The sequence below is a fragment of the Gorilla gorilla genome, chromosome 13 (genome assembly GCF_029281585.2).
Source record: "Gorilla gorilla gorilla isolate KB3781 chromosome 13, NHGRI_mGorGor1-v2.1_pri, whole genome shotgun sequence".
NCBI lineage: Eukaryota > Metazoa > Chordata > Mammalia > Primates > Hominidae > Gorilla > Gorilla gorilla.
Genome location: NC_073237.2, coordinates 82,566,912 through 82,583,023, shown reverse-complemented (window position 1 = coordinate 82,583,023; position 16,112 = coordinate 82,566,912). Strand labels below are relative to the sequence as shown.

The 16,112-nt window shown below is 49.1% G+C and overlaps 1 long non-coding RNA gene and 1 pseudogene across 1 annotated transcript in view; one reads left to right on the top strand and one right to left on the bottom strand.

Annotated features, from left to right (window-relative positions):
* Nucleotides 1–14,039, bottom strand: part of LOC134756879 (uncharacterized) — a 171,766-nt gene extending 157,727 nt beyond the window's left edge. The window contains exon 1 of the long non-coding RNA XR_010130254.1: nucleotides 13,820–14,039. This is a non-coding gene — a long non-coding RNA (uncharacterized lncRNA). The remainder of the gene's footprint in view (nucleotides 1–13,819) is intronic.
* On the top strand, nucleotides 4,651–5,388 carry LOC101143508 (small ribosomal subunit protein eS6-like; annotated as a pseudogene).
* Nucleotides 14,040–16,112: the final 2,073 nt, after the last annotated feature.

Below are 16,112 nucleotides of genomic sequence, written 5' to 3'. Positions count from 1 at the left end.
ACTAGTTCAACCATTGTGGAAGTCAGTGTGGCGATTCCTCAGGGATCTAGAACTAGAAATACCATTTGACCCAGCAATCCCATTACTGGGTATATACCCAAAGGATTATAAATCATGCTGCTATAAAGACACATGCACACATACGTTTATAGCGGCACTATTCACAATAGCAAAGACTTGGAACCAACCTAAATGTCCAACAATGATAGACTGGATTAAGAAAATGTGGCACATACGCACCATGGAATACTATGCAGCCATAAAAAATGATGAGTTCATGTCCTTTGTAGGGACATGGATGAATCTGGAAACCATCATTCTCAGCAAACTATCACAAGGACAAAAAACCAAACACCGCATGTTCTCACTTATAGGTGGAAATTGAGCAATGAGAACACATGGACACAGGAAAGGGAACATCACACACCGGGGCCTGTTTTGGGGTGGGGGGAGGGGGGAGGGATAGCATTAGGAGATATACCTAATGCTAAATGATGAGTTAATGGGTGCAGCATACCAACATAGCACATGTATACATATGTAGCAAAACTGCACGTTGTGCACATGTACCCTAAAACTTAAAGTATAATAATAATAAAATTTAAAAAAAAGAAGAAACAAAGATGACCATTATATAATAGTAGAAACATCACTTCAGCACAATAATATGACAATTTTAAATATACATACACCCAACACTGGAGCACTTAGATATATAAGAGAAATATTATTAGATTTAAAGAGAGAGATAGCCCTCTCCCTCTCCCTCTCCCTCTCCCTCTCCCCCTTCCCTCCCCCCCTCCCTCTCCCTCTCCCTCTCCCTTTCCATGGTCTCCCTCTCATGCCGAACCCTCTCCCTCTCTTTCCACGGTCTCCTTCTCATGCCGAACCTAAGCTGGACTGTGCTGCTGCCATCTCAGCTCACTGCAACCTCCCTGCCTGATTCTCCTGCCTCAGCCTGCCGAGTGCCTGCGATTGCAGGCGCGCGCCGCCACGCCTGACTGGTTTTCGTATTTTTTTGGTGGAGACGGGGTTTCGCTGTATTGGCCGGGCTGTTCTTCAGCTCCTAACCGCGAGTGATCCGCCAGCCTCGGCCTCCCGAGGTGCCGGGATTGCAGATGGAGTCTCGCTCACTCAGTGCTCAATGTTGCCCAGGCTGGAGGGCAGTGGCGTGATCTGGGCTCCCTACAACCTCCACCTCCCAGCCGCCTGCCTTGGCCCCCCAAAGTGCCGAGATTGCAGCCTCTGCCCGGCCGCCACCCCGTCTGGGAAGTGAGGAGCGTCTCTGCCTGGCCACCCATCGTCTGGGATGTGAGGAGCCCCTCTGCCTGGCTGCCCAGTCTGGAAAGTGAGGAGCGTCTCTGCCCGGCCGCCATCCCACCTAGGAAGTGAGGAGCACCTCTTCCCGGCCGCCATCCCACCTAGGAAGTGAGGAGCGTCTCTGCCTGGCCACCCATCGTCTGAGATGTGGGGAGCGCCTCTGCCCCGCCGCCCCATCTGGGATGTGAGGAGTGCCTCGGCCCGGCCGCGACCCCATCTGGGAGGTGAGGAGCGTCTCTGCCCAGCCATGCCGTCTGAGAAGTGAGGAGACCCTCCACCTGGCAACCGCCCCATCTGAGAAGTGAGGAGCCCCTCCACCCGGCAGCCGCCCCATCTGAGAAGTGAGGAGCCCCTCCACCCGGCTGCCACCCCGTCTGGGAAGTGAGGAGCTTCTCCGCCCAGCAGCCACCCCATCCAGGAGGGAGGTGGGGGTCAGCCCCTGCCAGGCCAGCTGCCCCGTCCGGGAGGGAGGTGGGGGGTCAGCCCCCCGCCCGGCCAGCCGCCCCATCCGGGAGGTGAGGGGCACCTCTGCCCGGCCGCCCCTACTGGGAAGTGAGGAGCCCCTCTGCCCGGCCAGCCACCCCGTCCGGGAGGGAGGTTGGGGAGTCAGCCCCCCGCTCGGCCAGCCGCCCCGTCCGGGAGGTGAGGGGCACCTCTGCCCGGCCGCCCCTACTGGGAAGTGAGGAGCCCTTCTGCCCGGCCAGCCGCCCCGTCTGGGAGGGAGGTGGGGGGGTCAGCCCCCCGCCTGGCCAGCCGCCCCATCCAGGAGGTGAGGGGCGCCTCTGCCCAGCCGCCCCTACTGGGAAGTGAGGAGCCCCTCTGCCCAGCCAGCTGCCCCGTCCAGGAGGGAGGTGGGGGGGTCAGCCCCCGGCCCGACCAGCTGCCCCGTCCAGGAGGGAGGTGGGGGGGTCAGCCCCCCGCCCGGCCAGCCACCCTGTCCGGGAGGTGAGGGGCCCCTCTGCCCAGCCGCCCCTACTGGGAAGTGAGGAGCCCCTCTGCCCGGCCAGCCGCCCCGTCCGGGAGGGAGGTGGGGGAGTCAGCCCCCGGCTCGGCCAGCCGCCCCGTCCGGGAGGGAGGTGGGGGGGTCAGCCCCCACACCCGGCCAGCCGCCCTGTCTGGGAGGTGAGGGGCGCCTCTGCCTGGCCACCCCTGCTGGGAAGTGAGGAGCCCCTCTGCCTGGCCACCACCCCGTCTGGGAGGTGTACCCAACAGCTCATTGAGAACGGGCCATGATGACAATGGCGGTTTTGTGGAATAGAAAGGGGGGAAAGGTGGGGAAAAGATTGAGAAATTGGATGGTTGCTGTGTCTGTGTAGACGGAGGTAGACATGGGAGACTTTTCATTTTGTTCTGTACTAAGAAAAATTCTTCTGCCTTGGGATCCTGTTGATCTATGACCTTACCCCCAACCCTGTGCTCTCTGAAACATGTGTGTCCACTCAGGGTTAAATGGATTAAGGGTGGTGCAAGACGTGCTTTGTTAAACAGATGCTTGAAGGCAGCATGCTCGTTAAGAGTCATCACCACTCCCTAATCTCAAGTACCCAGGGACACAAACACTCTGCCTAGGAAAACCAGAGACCTTTGTTCACTTGTTTATCTGCTGACCTTCCTTCCACTATTGTCCTATGACCCTGCCAAATCCCTCTCAGCGAGAAACACCCAAGAATGATCAATAAAAAATAAAATAAAATATATTAAAAAAGAGAGAGAGATAGACTGTAATTCAATAATAGTTGAGGACCTCAGTGCCCCATACTTACCATTGGAAAGATCATCTAGACAGAAAATCAACAAAGAAACATCAGATTTAAACAGCGCCACAGACCAAATGCACCTGAGAGACATTTACAGTACATTTTACTCATCAGCTGCAGAATACACATTCTTATTAGCACATGGAACATTCTCCAGGATTAACCACATGTTAGTACACAAAACAAACAAGAGTCTTTAAAAAAATTGTAATCAAAATCATATCAAGGCCGGGCCAGGTGTGGTGGCTCACACCTGTAATCCCAGCACTTTGGGATGCCAAGGCAGGCGGATCACTTGAGGTCAGGAGTTCAAGACCAGCCTGGCCAACATGGGGAAATCCTGTCTCTACTAGAAATTCAAAAATTAGCTGGGCATGATGGCAGACACCTGTAGTCCCAGCTTCTATTGAGGCTGATGCAGGAGAATCACTTGAACTCGGGAGGTTGGAGGTTGTGGTGAGCTGAGATCGGGCCACTGCACTTCCGCCTGGGTGACAGAGTGAGACTCTGTCTCAAAACAACAACAATTAAAATATCATATCAAAGCTGGGTGCAGTGGCTCACACCTATAATCCCAGCACTTTGGGAGGCCCAGGTGGGCAGATCGCCTGAGGTCAGGAGTTCAAGACCAGCCTGGCCAACATGGTGAAACCTGGTCTATACTAAAAAATGCAAAAATTAGCTGGGTGTGGTGCCATACACCTGTAATCCCAGCTACGTAGGAGGCTGAGGCAGGAGAATTGCTTGAACCCAGGAGGCAGAGCTTTCGGTGAGCCAAAATCATGCCACTGCACTGCAGCCTGGGTGCAGAGACCAGCTTTGTTGTGGAGACCCTAACCCAGTGGCACTGGAGGAATTAGACACACACACAGAAATATAGAGTGTGGAGTGAGGAATCAGGGGGCTGACAGCCTTCAGAGCTCAAAGCCACGAACAGAGTTTTACCCACATACTTATTGACAGCAAGCCAGTGATAAGCATTGTTTCTATAGATTATAGATTAACTAAAATGGGAAACAAAGGGATGGGCCAAAACAGAGGGATGAGCTTTGGCTAGTTATCTGCAGCAGGAACAAGTCCTTCAGGCACAGATCGCTCATGCTATTGTTTGTGGCTTAGGAACACCTTAAGCAGTTTTCCACCCTGGTTGGGCCAGGGGTTCCTTGCCCTCATTTCGGTAAACCCACAACCTTCAGTGTGGGTGTCATGGCCATCACGAACATGTTACAGTGCTGAAGAGATTTTGTTTATGGTCAGTTTTGGGGGCAGTTTATGGCCAGATTTGGGGGCCTGTTCCCAACACTGGGTGACAGAGTAAGACTGTCTCAAAAAAAAAAAAAATCATATCAGGTATCTTATCTGACCACAGTGTAATAAAACTAGGCATTAATAACAAGGGGAACATTTAAAATTATACAAATATATGAAAATTAAGCCACATGCTCCCTAATGGCCAATGGGTCAAAGAAGAAATTAAGCAGGAAATCAAAAAAATTCCTTGAAGCAAATAAAACTAGAAACACAACGTATCACTCTTTTCCATGGCTCCACGGAGGCATTCAGCTACTTCAAGATGAAGCTGAGCATCTCCTTCCCAGCCACTGACAGCCGGAAACTCATTGAAGAGGAACTCAAACTTTGTACTTTTTATGAGAAGCCTATGGCCACAGAAGTAGCTGCTGATTCTCTGGGTGAAGAATGGAAGGGTTATGTGGCCCAAATCAGTGGTGAGAACTACAAACAAGGTTTCCCCATGAAGAAGGGTGTCATGACCCATGGCCGTGTCTGCCTGCTACTGAGTAAGGTCCTCTTACAGACCAAGGAGAACTGGAGAAAGAAAGAAAGAAAATCAGTTTGTGGTTGCATTGTGGATGCCAATCTTAGCATTCTCAACTTGGTTATTGTAAAAAAGGGAGAGAAAGATATTCCTGGACATACTGATACTACGGTGCCTCATTGCCTGGGGCTCAAAAGAGCTAGCAGAATCCTCAAACTTTTCAATCTCTCTAAAGAAAATGATGTCCACCAGTATGCTGTAAGAAAGCCCTTAAACGAAGGTAAGAAACCTAGGACCAAAGCACCCAAGATTCAGCGTCTTGTTACTCCACATGTCCTGCAGCGCAATAGGTGGTGTATTGCTCTGAAGAAGCAGCGTACTAAGAAAAATAAGGAAGAGGCTGCAGAATACACTAAACTTTTGGCCAAGAGCATGAAGGAGGCTAAAGAGAAGCCCCAGAAACAAATTGCCAAGAGACGCAGACTTTCCTCTCTGCGAATTTCTGCTTCCAAGTCTGAATCCAGTCAGAAATAAGATTTTTCGAGTAACAAATAAGATCAGACTCACATCTCTCTTGACTTTTCATTGATGATAGAAAACTACATAAATGAAGAGAGGGAAACTTAGGTCATAGAAAATGGGGATATGTATATAGTAATCCAGTCATGGATAAAATCAGACTGACTATTGTGTGGTAGAAGAAGACAAGGTCATAATAAAGGGATTCTTTTGGGGGGATGGGTGGTGCAGGAAGGGATTCTGAGCATAAGACATCTGCCTCTTCAGAAAGGCATGGAACTTAGGGGAAATAAATGAAGAGGAGTTTTAATCTTTTTTATATAGCTTATTTTGAGGAATATAGCTCTTTAAAACACTATACACAGTTTAATACATGAAAATTGCCCTTGTGAAGATGAACAGTGTCTTTTTAGAAAAGCTAACTTTTAAGGCATAGTTTTAGTGGATAGCATCTTAAAATACTTCAGGAAGTTTTGTAAACCAGTGCAAATTTGCTTTAACAAAGCTTTTCAACTCAAAAACAAAAGAAAGAAAGAAAGAGAGAAAGAGAAAGAAAGAAAGGCAATGTATCAAAGTTTGGCTGCATGCAGTGACTCACACCTGTAATCCCAGCACTTTGGGAGGCTGAGGCAGGCGGATCACGAGGTTAGGAGTTCAAGACCAGCCTGGCCAACATGGTGAAACCCCCATCTCTACCAAAAATACAAAAAAAAAAAATTAGCCACGTGTGGTGGCAGACACCTGTAATCCCAGCTACTTGGGAGGCTAAGGCAGGAGAATTGCTTGAACCTGGGAGGTGGAGGTTGCAGTAAGCCAAGATCATGCCACTGCACTCTAGCCTGGGTGACAGAGCAAGACTCCATCTCAAAACAAACAAAACAAAACAAAACAAAAAACAAAAAAAAATCTTATGGGACACAGCAAAAGCAGTATTAAGAGGCAAGTTTATAGCAATAATGCCTACATCTAAAAACTAGAAAGATTTCTAAGATTTCTAATAACCTAATGGCACCTCAAGGAACTAGAAAAGCAAGAACTCAAAATTAGTAGAAGGAAAGAAATAACCAAACCCAAAATTAGTAGAAGGAAAGAAATAATAAGAACAGAGCAGAAATAAACAAAATGGAGACTTAAAAAAAAACACAAAAGATAAATGAAACAAAAATTTGGTTTCTGAAAAGATAAACAAAATAAAAAAACCATTAGCTAGACTAAGAAAAAAAGAGAGAAGATCCAAATAAATAAAATCAAAAGCCAAAAATGAAGATATCACAATGGATACCACAGAAATATAAAGACTCATTAGTGACAACTATGCACAATGATGTGCCAATAAATGAGAAAGCCTGGAGGAAATGGATAAATTCCTGGACACATGCAACCTACTGAGAAGAAATAGAAAACCTGAACAAATCAATAACAAGTAATGAGATTGAATCACTAATAAAAAGTGCTTCAACAAAGAAAAGTCCAGGACCAGATGGCTTCACTGCTGAGTTCTACCAAACCTTTAAAGAATTTTTTTTTTGAAACAGAGTCTTGCTGTGTTACCCAGGCCTGAGTGCAATGGTGTGATCCCAGCTCACTACAATCTCTGCCTCTCAGATTCAAGTGATTCTCCTGTCTCAGCTTCCCGAGTAGCTGGGACTACAGACGCATGCCACCACACCCAGCTTATTTTTGTATTTTTGGTAGAGATGGGGTTTTGCCATGTTGGCCAGCCTGGTCTCGAATTCCTGACCTCAGGTGATCCACCCTCCTCAGCTTCCCAAAGTGCTGGGATTACAGGTGTGAGCCACTGCACCCGGCCAAACCTTTAAATGATTAATATCAATTTTTCTCATACTTCAAAATGCTGAAGCAGAGATAATTCTTCTTAACTCATTCTATGAGGCCAGCATGACTCCAATTCCAGAATCAACACAATAAACAAAGAAAACTACAGGCCAGTATCTCTGATGAACACAGACGCAAACATCTTCAACAAAACACTAGCAAACAAAATCCAATAACATATCAAAAAGATAATAAGCAGTGATCACACGGAATGTATTCCAGGAAAGTAAAAATGGTTCAACATATGCATATTAATAAATGTTATATATTGCATCAATAGAATTAAGGACAAAAAGCTTATTATCATCTCAATAGATGCAGAACAAGCTTCTGATAAAACACAACATCCCTTCAAGATGAAAACCCTTAATAAATTAGGTATAGAAAGAAAGTACTTCAGCATAATGAAGGCTATGTAAGACAACCCTCAGCTAACATCTCACTGAATAGGGAAAAGCTAAAAGATTTTCCTCTAAGAATTGGAACAAGACAAAGTTGCCAGCCGGGCATAGTGGCTCACACCTGTAATCTCAGCACTTTGGGAGGCTGAGGCAGGCAGATCACTTGAGCCCAGGAGTTCAAGACCAGCCTGGCCAACATGGCGAAATCCTGTCTCTACTAAAAATACAAAAAATCAGCCAGGTGTGGTGGCACATCTGTAGTCCCAGCTCCTTGGGAGGCTGAGGCATGAGAATTGCTTGAACCTGGGAGGCAGAGGTTGCAGTGAGCCAAGATTGGGCCACTGCACTCCAGCCTGGGAGTAGAGTGAGACTCTATCTCAAAAAAAAAAAAAAAAAAGGCAAGGTTGCTCACTTTCATCACTCCTATTCAACATAGTACTGGAACTCCTAGCCAGAGCAATCAGGCAAGAAATAAAGGGCATCCAAATGGGAAAGGAGAAAGTCAAATTGTTCCTGTTTGCAGACAACATGATTTGACATATAGAAAAACCTAAAGATGCTACCAAAAAACTTAGCACTGGTAAACAAATTTAGTACAGTTGTAAGATAAAAAACTAATATACAAAAATCAGTGGTGCTCCTATATATGAACAATTAAATAGCTGATAAGGAAATCAAGAAGGCAATCCCATTTATGACAGCTATAAAATGAAATAAAATACCTAGGTATAAATTTAACCAAGGAAGCAAAAGACCTCTATGAGGAATACAAAGCACTGATGAAAGAAATTGAAGAGGATACCAAAAAAATGGAAAGACAGCCAGGTGCAGTGGCTCCCTCCTGTAATCCCAGCACTTTGGTAGGCCGAGGCAGGCAGAACACTTGAGTCCAGGAGTTCCAGACCAGTCTGGACAACACAGTAAGAACCCATCTCACAAAAACTACAAAAATTAGCTAGGCATGACGGCACATGCCTGTAGTCCCAGCTACTGGAGAAGCTGAAGTGGGAGGATCTCTTGAGCCCAGGAGGGAGAGATTGCAGTGAGCCAAGATTGCACCACTGCACTCCAGCCTCCAGCCTGGGTGACAGAGTGGGATCCCATCTCAAAAAGAAAAAAAAAAAGAAAAAAAGGAAAGATGTCTCGCTCTCTCCCTCTCCCTCTCCCTCTCCCTCTCCCTCTCCCTCTCCCTCTCCCTCTCCCTCTCCCCACGGTCTCCCTCTCCCTCTCTTTCCACGGTCTGATGCCGAGCCGAAGCTGGACGGTACTGCTGCCATCTCAGCTCACTGCAACCTCCCTGCCTGATTCTCCTGCCTCAGCCTGCCCAGTGCCTGCGATTGCAGGCGCGCGCCGCCACGCCTGACTGGTTTTCGCATTTTTTTGGTGGAGACGGGGTTTCGCTGTGTCGGCCGGGCTGGTCTCCAGCTCCTAACCGCGAGTGATCTGCCAGCCTCGGCCTCCCGAGGTGCCGGGATTGCAGACGGAGTCTCGTTAACTCGGTGCTCAATGGCGCCCATGCTGGAGTGCAGTGGCGTGATCTCGGCTCGCTACAACCACCTCCCAGCCGCCTGCCTTGGCCTCCCAAAGAGCCGAGATTGCAGCCTCTGCCCGGCCGCCCCCCCTTCTGGGAAGCGAGGAGCGTCTCCGCCTGGCCGCCCATTGTCTGGGATGTGAGGAGCCCCTCTGCCTGGCTGCCCAGTCTGGAAAGTGAGGAGCGTCTCTGCCCGGCCGCCATCCCATCTAGGAAGTGAGGAACGTCTCTGCCCGGCCGCCCATCCTCTGAGATGTGGGGAGCACCTCTGCCCTGCCGCCCCGTCCGGGATGTGAGGAGCGTCTCTGCCCGGCCGCCCCGACTGAGAAGTGAGGAGACCCTCTGCCTGGCAACCGCCCCGTCTGAGAAGTGAGGAGCCCCTCCACCCAGCAGCCACCCCGTCTGGGAAGTGAGGAGCGTCTCCGCCCGGCAGCCACCTCGTCCGGGAGGGAGGTGGGGGGGTCAGCCCCCCACCCGGCCAGCCACCCCGTCCGGGAGGGAGGTGGGGGGATCAGCCCCCCGCCCGGCCAGCCGCCCTGTCCGGGAGGTGAGGGGCGCCTCTGCCCGGCCACCCCTACTGGGAAGTGAGGAGTCCCTCTGCCCGGCCAGCCGCTCCGTCCGGGAGGGAGGTGGGGGGGTCAGCCCCCCGCCCGGCCAGCCGCCCCGTCCGGGAGGGAGGTGGGAGGGTCAGCCCCCTGCCCGGCCAGCCGCCCCATCCGGGAGGGAGGTGGGGGGGTTACCCCCCCGCCTGGCCAGCCGCCCCCGTCAGGGAGGTGAGGGGCCCCTCTGCCCGGCCGCCCCTACTGGGAAGTGAGGAGCCCCTCTGCCCGGCCAGCCGCCCCGTCTGGGAGGGAGGTGGGGGGGTCAGCCCCCCACCCGGCCAGCCACCCCGTCCGGGAGGGAGGTGGGGGGATCAGCCCCCCGCCCGGCCAGCCGCCCTGTCCGGGAGGTGAGGGGCGCCTCTGCCCAGCCACCCCTACTGGGAAGTGAGGAGTCCCTCTGCCCGGCCAGCCGCTCCGTCCGGGAGGGAGGTGGGGGGGTCAGCCCCCCGCCTGGCCAGCCGCCCCCGTCAGGGAGGTGAGGGGCGCCTCTGCCCGGCCGCCCCTACTGGGAAGTGAGGAGCCCCTCTGCCCGGCCAGCCGCCCCGTCTGGGTGGGAGGTGGGGGGGTCAGCCCTCCCGCCGGGCCAGCCGCCCCGTCCGGGAGGGAGGTGGGGGTGTCAGCCCCCCGCCCGGCCAGCTGCCCCATCTGGGAGGGGGGTGGGGGGGTTAGCCCCCCGCCTGGCCAGCCGCCCCGTCCGGGAGGTGAGGGGCGCCTCTGCCCGGCCGCCCCTACTGGGAAGTGAGGAGCCCCTCTGCCCGGCCAGCAGCCCCGTCCGGGAGGGAGATGGGGGGGTCAGCCCCCTGCCCGGCCAGCCGCCCCGTCCGGGAGGTGAGGGGCGCCTCTGCCCGGCCGCCCCTACTGGGAAGTGAGGAGCCCCTCTGCCCAGCCAGCCGCCCCGTCCGGGAGGGAGGTGGGGGATCAGCCCCCCGCCCGGCCAGCCGCCCCGTCTGGGTGGGAGGTGGGGGGGTCAGCCCTCCCGCCGGGCCAGCCGCCCTGTCCGGGAGGGAGGTGGGGGGGTCAGCCCCCCGCCCGGCCAGCCACCCCGTCCGGGAGGTGAGGGGCGCCTCTGCCCGGTCGCCCCTACTGGGAAGTGAGGAGCCCCTCTGCCCGGCCACCACCCCGTCTGGGAGGTGTACCCAACAGCTCATTGAGAACGGGCCATGAAGACAATGGCAGTTTTGTGGAATAGAAAGGGGAGAAAGGTGGGGAAAAGATTGGGAAATCGGATGGTTGCCGTGTCCGTGTAGAAAGAGGTAGACATGGGAGACTTCATTTTGTTCTGTACTAAGAAAAATTCTTCTGCCTTGGGATCCTGTTGATCTGTGACCTTACCCCCAACCCTGTGCTCTCTGAAACATGTGCTGTATCCACTCAGGGTTGAATGGATTAAGGGCGGTGCAAGATGTGCTTTGTTAACCAGATGCTTGAAGGCAGCATGCTCGTTAAGAGTCATCACCACTCCCTAATCTCAAGTACCCAGGGACACAAACACTGCGGAAGGCCGCAGGGTCCTCTGCCTAGGAAAACCAGAGAACTTTGTTCACTTGTTTATCTGCTGACCTTCCCTCCACTATTGTCCTGTGACCCTGCCAAGTCCCCCTCTGCGAGAAACACCCAAGAATGATCAATTAAAAAAAAAAAAAAAAAAAAAAAAAAAAAAAAAAGAAACTGATAAAGCGAATACAAGGATGGCAAAAAAAAAAAAAAAAAAAGATGTCTCAAGCTCATGGACTGAAATAATTAATATTCTTAAAATGACAATACTCTCCCCTAGTAATCTACAGATTAAGTGCAATTGCTATTAAAATAACAATGATCTTCTTCACAGAAATAGAAAAAAAATCCTAAAATTCGTGTGGAACCACAAAAGACCCCAAGTATCCAAAGCAATCCTGAGCAAAAGAAAAAAGCTGGAGTCATCACACTACCAGAACTCAAAATATACTACAAACCTGGAGTAATCAAAACGCATGATACTGGCATGAAACAGACACACAGACCAATAGAACAAAATAGAGAACCCCAAAAGTAGTCCGCATATCTACAGCCAACTGATTTTTAACAGAGGTGCCAAGAACACTCATGGGGGAAGGGACAGTCTCTCTAAAAAATGTGTCTAGATAAACTAGATATGCATATAGAGAAGAATGAAACTAGACCCCCACCTCTCGCCCTATACAAAAATCTACTGAACGTGGATCAAAGACCCAAATGTCAAACCCAAAGCAATAATACTGCTAGAAGAAAACAAAGGGAAAATGCTTCAGGACATTGGTCTGGGAGAAGATTTTATGAATCAGACCTCAAAAGTATAGGAAAAAAAGCAAATAGAATTATATCAAACTAAAAAGCTTCTGCACAGCAAAGGAAACAATCAACAGAGTGAAAAGACAACCTACAGAATGAGAGAAAAGATGTGCACACTACTCATCTGACAGGAGATTAATATGCAGAATATACAAAGAACTGAAACATCACAACAGCAGAATAACAAATAATCTGATTTTTAAATGGGCAAATAATAGAAATAGAAACTTCTCAGAAGAAGATATACAAATGGTCAAATCCAACAAATATATGAAAAATGCTCAATATCACCAATCATCAGGGAAATGCAAATCAAAACCACAGTGAGGTATTATCTCACCCCAGTTAGGATGACAATTTCAAAAAGACAAAAAAAAAAAAACAAATGCTGGTGAGGATGCAGAGAAAAGGGAATTTTTCTTTCTTTCTTTTTTTTTTTTTTAGAGATGGAGCCTTGCTGTGTTGCCCAGGATGGTCTCGAAATCCTGGGCTCAAGTGATCCTCCTGCCTCAACCTCCCAAAGTGCTGGGATTATAGGCATGAGCCACCACACTTGGCCAAGAAAAGGGAGCTTGTATACACTGTTGGTGAGAATGCAACCCTTACAGCCACTATGGAGAACAGTATGGAGCTCCCTTTAAAAATGATAAATAGGACTGGGCACAGTGGCTCACACCTGTAATCCCAGCACTTTGGGAAGCCGAGGTGGGTGGATCACCTGAGGTCAGGAGTTCGAGATCAGCCTGGCCAACATGGTGAAACCCGGTTTCTACCAAAAATACAAAAATTAGCTGGGCATAGTGATGTGTGCCTGTAATCCCAGCTACTTGAGACGCTGAGGCAGGATAATCGCTTGAACCCAGGAGGCAGAGGTTGCAGGGAGCTGAGATGGCGCCATTGCACTCCAGTGTGGGTGACAAGAGGGAAATTCCGTCTCAAAAAAAGATAAATAGAACTACTGTATGATCCAGCAATCCTACTACTGGGAAGTTATCCAAGGCAAAGGAAATCATTACATAGAAGAGACATTGGCATCCGCCTATTTATTGCAGCGCTATTCACAATAGCCAAGATAAGGAATCAACCTAGGTGTGCAGTAAAATAAACAGATAAAGAAAATGTGGTTTATATACCTCATGAAATACTACGTTCTGGAGGACATACAGGTTAACCCAACAGGAAAATCTCTGCCCTTGTGGTATTTATATTTTAGTGGAAAATAAAATAAAAGACAAGAAATAAATAACAATAATAAATAGCTACATGATGTAGCAGGTAACAAGGTATGTATAGCTCTATAAAACTGTCAACCTGAAATAACCAAAAGAATGAGAATTCAGTTTTAACGAGTTTATTCCAGCAAAAAACTGGGAATAGCCATCCTGGAAATACAGACTGCAAAAAAATGAAGCCAGTGCTCCAAAGTTAAAAGAAATTTAACAGGATCAAAACTGTTCCTATAAACTTTATAAAATTAATCAGTGAAAAAGGGAGACGGAGAAATGAAAACAAACCAAGCTTGCAGCACATTCAGCATTAATCATTAGGCCAGCTTGTTCTCTGACCTGTTTCCTCATAGTTGTTTACAACCTACTGCGCTGGAATCACACAAACTCTGTTACAAGATTATACTTCCCCTGAACTGTTCTAGAGATAGCAACTTAAGCATTGTGAAATATTGTTTTCCATTTCAGATATTCTTTCAGATCCTGCATACTGAAACTACTGACGCCAGCTGGTCTGTAGGATTCTATGAGAAGTTGACTCACCAACGAATGAAGTTTCCACATCCTGATGATCTCATTCCCTTGCCACAATGAATCAACAGCCTCAATTTTCCAGCCCCTTGCCCTCCACAATCTCCTTAAAAACCCCAGTCCAGAACTCCCCGGAGGATATGGATTTGAGGATTCCCCTCGTCTCTCTACTTGGCTGCTCTGCAAACATTAAACTCTTTCTCTGCTGCAAACCATGCTGTCTCAGTGTATTGGTCTATTACTATGCAGTAGGCATATGATCTTGGCATTCCTGTAACAAGATTGTAACATTTTCTTTGTTGAAATGTATTACTGGGCATGGAGGCTCACCCCTGTAATCCCAGCACTTTGGGAGGCAGAGGTGGGTAGATCACCTGAGGTCAAAGGTCTGAGAACAGCCTGGCCAACATCATGACATCCCATCTCTACTAAAAATACAAAAAAAATTAACCAGGCATGGTGGTGGGTGCCTCTAATCCCAGCTATTTGGGAGGCTGAGGCAGGAGAAACACTTGAACCTGGGAGGCAGAGGCTGCAGTGGGTGAGATTGTGCCATTGCACTCCAGCCTGGGCAACAAGAGTGAAACTTTGTCTCGAGAGAAAGAAAGAAAAAGAAGGAAAGAAAGAAAGAGAGACAGAGAGAAGGAAGGAAGGAAGGAAGGAAAGGAAAGAAGGAAGGAAGGAGGAAAGAAGGAAGGAAGGAAAGAAGGAAGGAAGGAAGGAAGGAAATAAATAAATTTATTTTTATGTATTTTTTTTTGAAACAGGATCTCGCTCTGTCACCCAGTCTGGAGTTCAGTGGCATGATCAGGCTCACTGCGGCCTTGACTTCCCAGGTTCAAGTGATCCTCCTACCTCAGCTACCCAAAGTGGGACTACAGGTGCATGACACCATGCCTGGCTAATTTTTGTATTGTTTGCAGTTATGGGGTTTCACCATGTTGCCCAGGCTGGTCTAGAACCCCTGGACTCAAGTGACCTGCCTGCTTCCACCTCCCAAAGTGCTGAGATTACAGATGTGAGCCATGACTGTGCTCAGCCAGGATTATAAGCTTTTCTTTTCTTCTTTTTTTTTCTTCTCTTCTCTTCTCTTTCTGATACAAGTCTCACTCTGTTGCCGAGGTCTGAGTGCAGTGGCATGATCATAGCCCATTTCAGCCTTGAACTCCTGAGGTGGGAGGGCTCAAGCAATCCTCCCAGTTTAGCCTCCAGAATAGCTGGGACCACAGGCACATGCCACATCTGGCTAATTTTATAATTTTTTTTGTAGAGACAGGAGTCTCACTGTTAGATATAAGTTCTAAATTTCTTTTCAAATAATCAATATGCCAGTATGTTCAATTCTTTGCCTTCTACTTTTAAACTTAACTTCCTCATAAAGCAACCTTTTTCGATTACCTACTCCACCCTGACTCATTCCAATTACCTGCTCTGTCATAGCCATTTTTCCCACCAAACCACTCACCCCATCACTCTCTTTAAATTAGCCAATTGGACCTTAGTTTAGCCTGTGTGATCTAACCCTAGCCAATAGGGGAAGGATACAGCAGCAGGATCCACATGAGTCAGGGATAAGAACTCTTTCCCCTCCCTTGTCCAAGTGTGTGCTCACCATTGCTCCATCTGTAAGGTTGCACCCTTCTATAGAAGTACATTGCCTTCCTGAGAATCAAAAAGAAAATTTTATATTTGAGTGCTATTTATTTTGCAGCACTGAAACTTTACATATAACAATTTGGGGGCTCGCCCATGATTACATTCCCCTCCAGGGACGGTCTCTGGTTCTCTCTCATGAGGAGGTGCACCCCGTCCCCTTGTGGCAGCCTCAGGGGTGAGAAATCAAGACCCACCCAGTGCGAGGAATAACCTGAGCAACGCGGGGGGAAAAAAAAACTGACCAGCAACCTAGCTTAAAGGATCCTCGCATACTCTGGTGATGACTCTGTGCACAGACCAAGGAAGGAGAAGCTGTGTGAGCTGGTAAAGTATTTCCCTGGTGGTCAGGACTAAGGTAAGAAAGCTGCAGAGGGGTGGGGGGTGTGGTGAAGTACTCCTTGGTCAAGGTGGCTTAGAGGTTAAAAAGAGGCAAGACATCCCTCTTGGCAGGGATTGAACCTCACACAAACCTCCAGTAGTAGAAAAGGCAAGAAATTTCCAGTGGGGGAAATTGAGCCTCACCCCAAAAGGTGAAAAATGTCCAGTAAGGGAAATTGAACCTTGAACCTTACCCCAAAACCATCGAGATGGGAAATATCCCAAGCAAGAGAGGGAGCAAAGGGGATAAAGATGGTAACAAAGATATCCC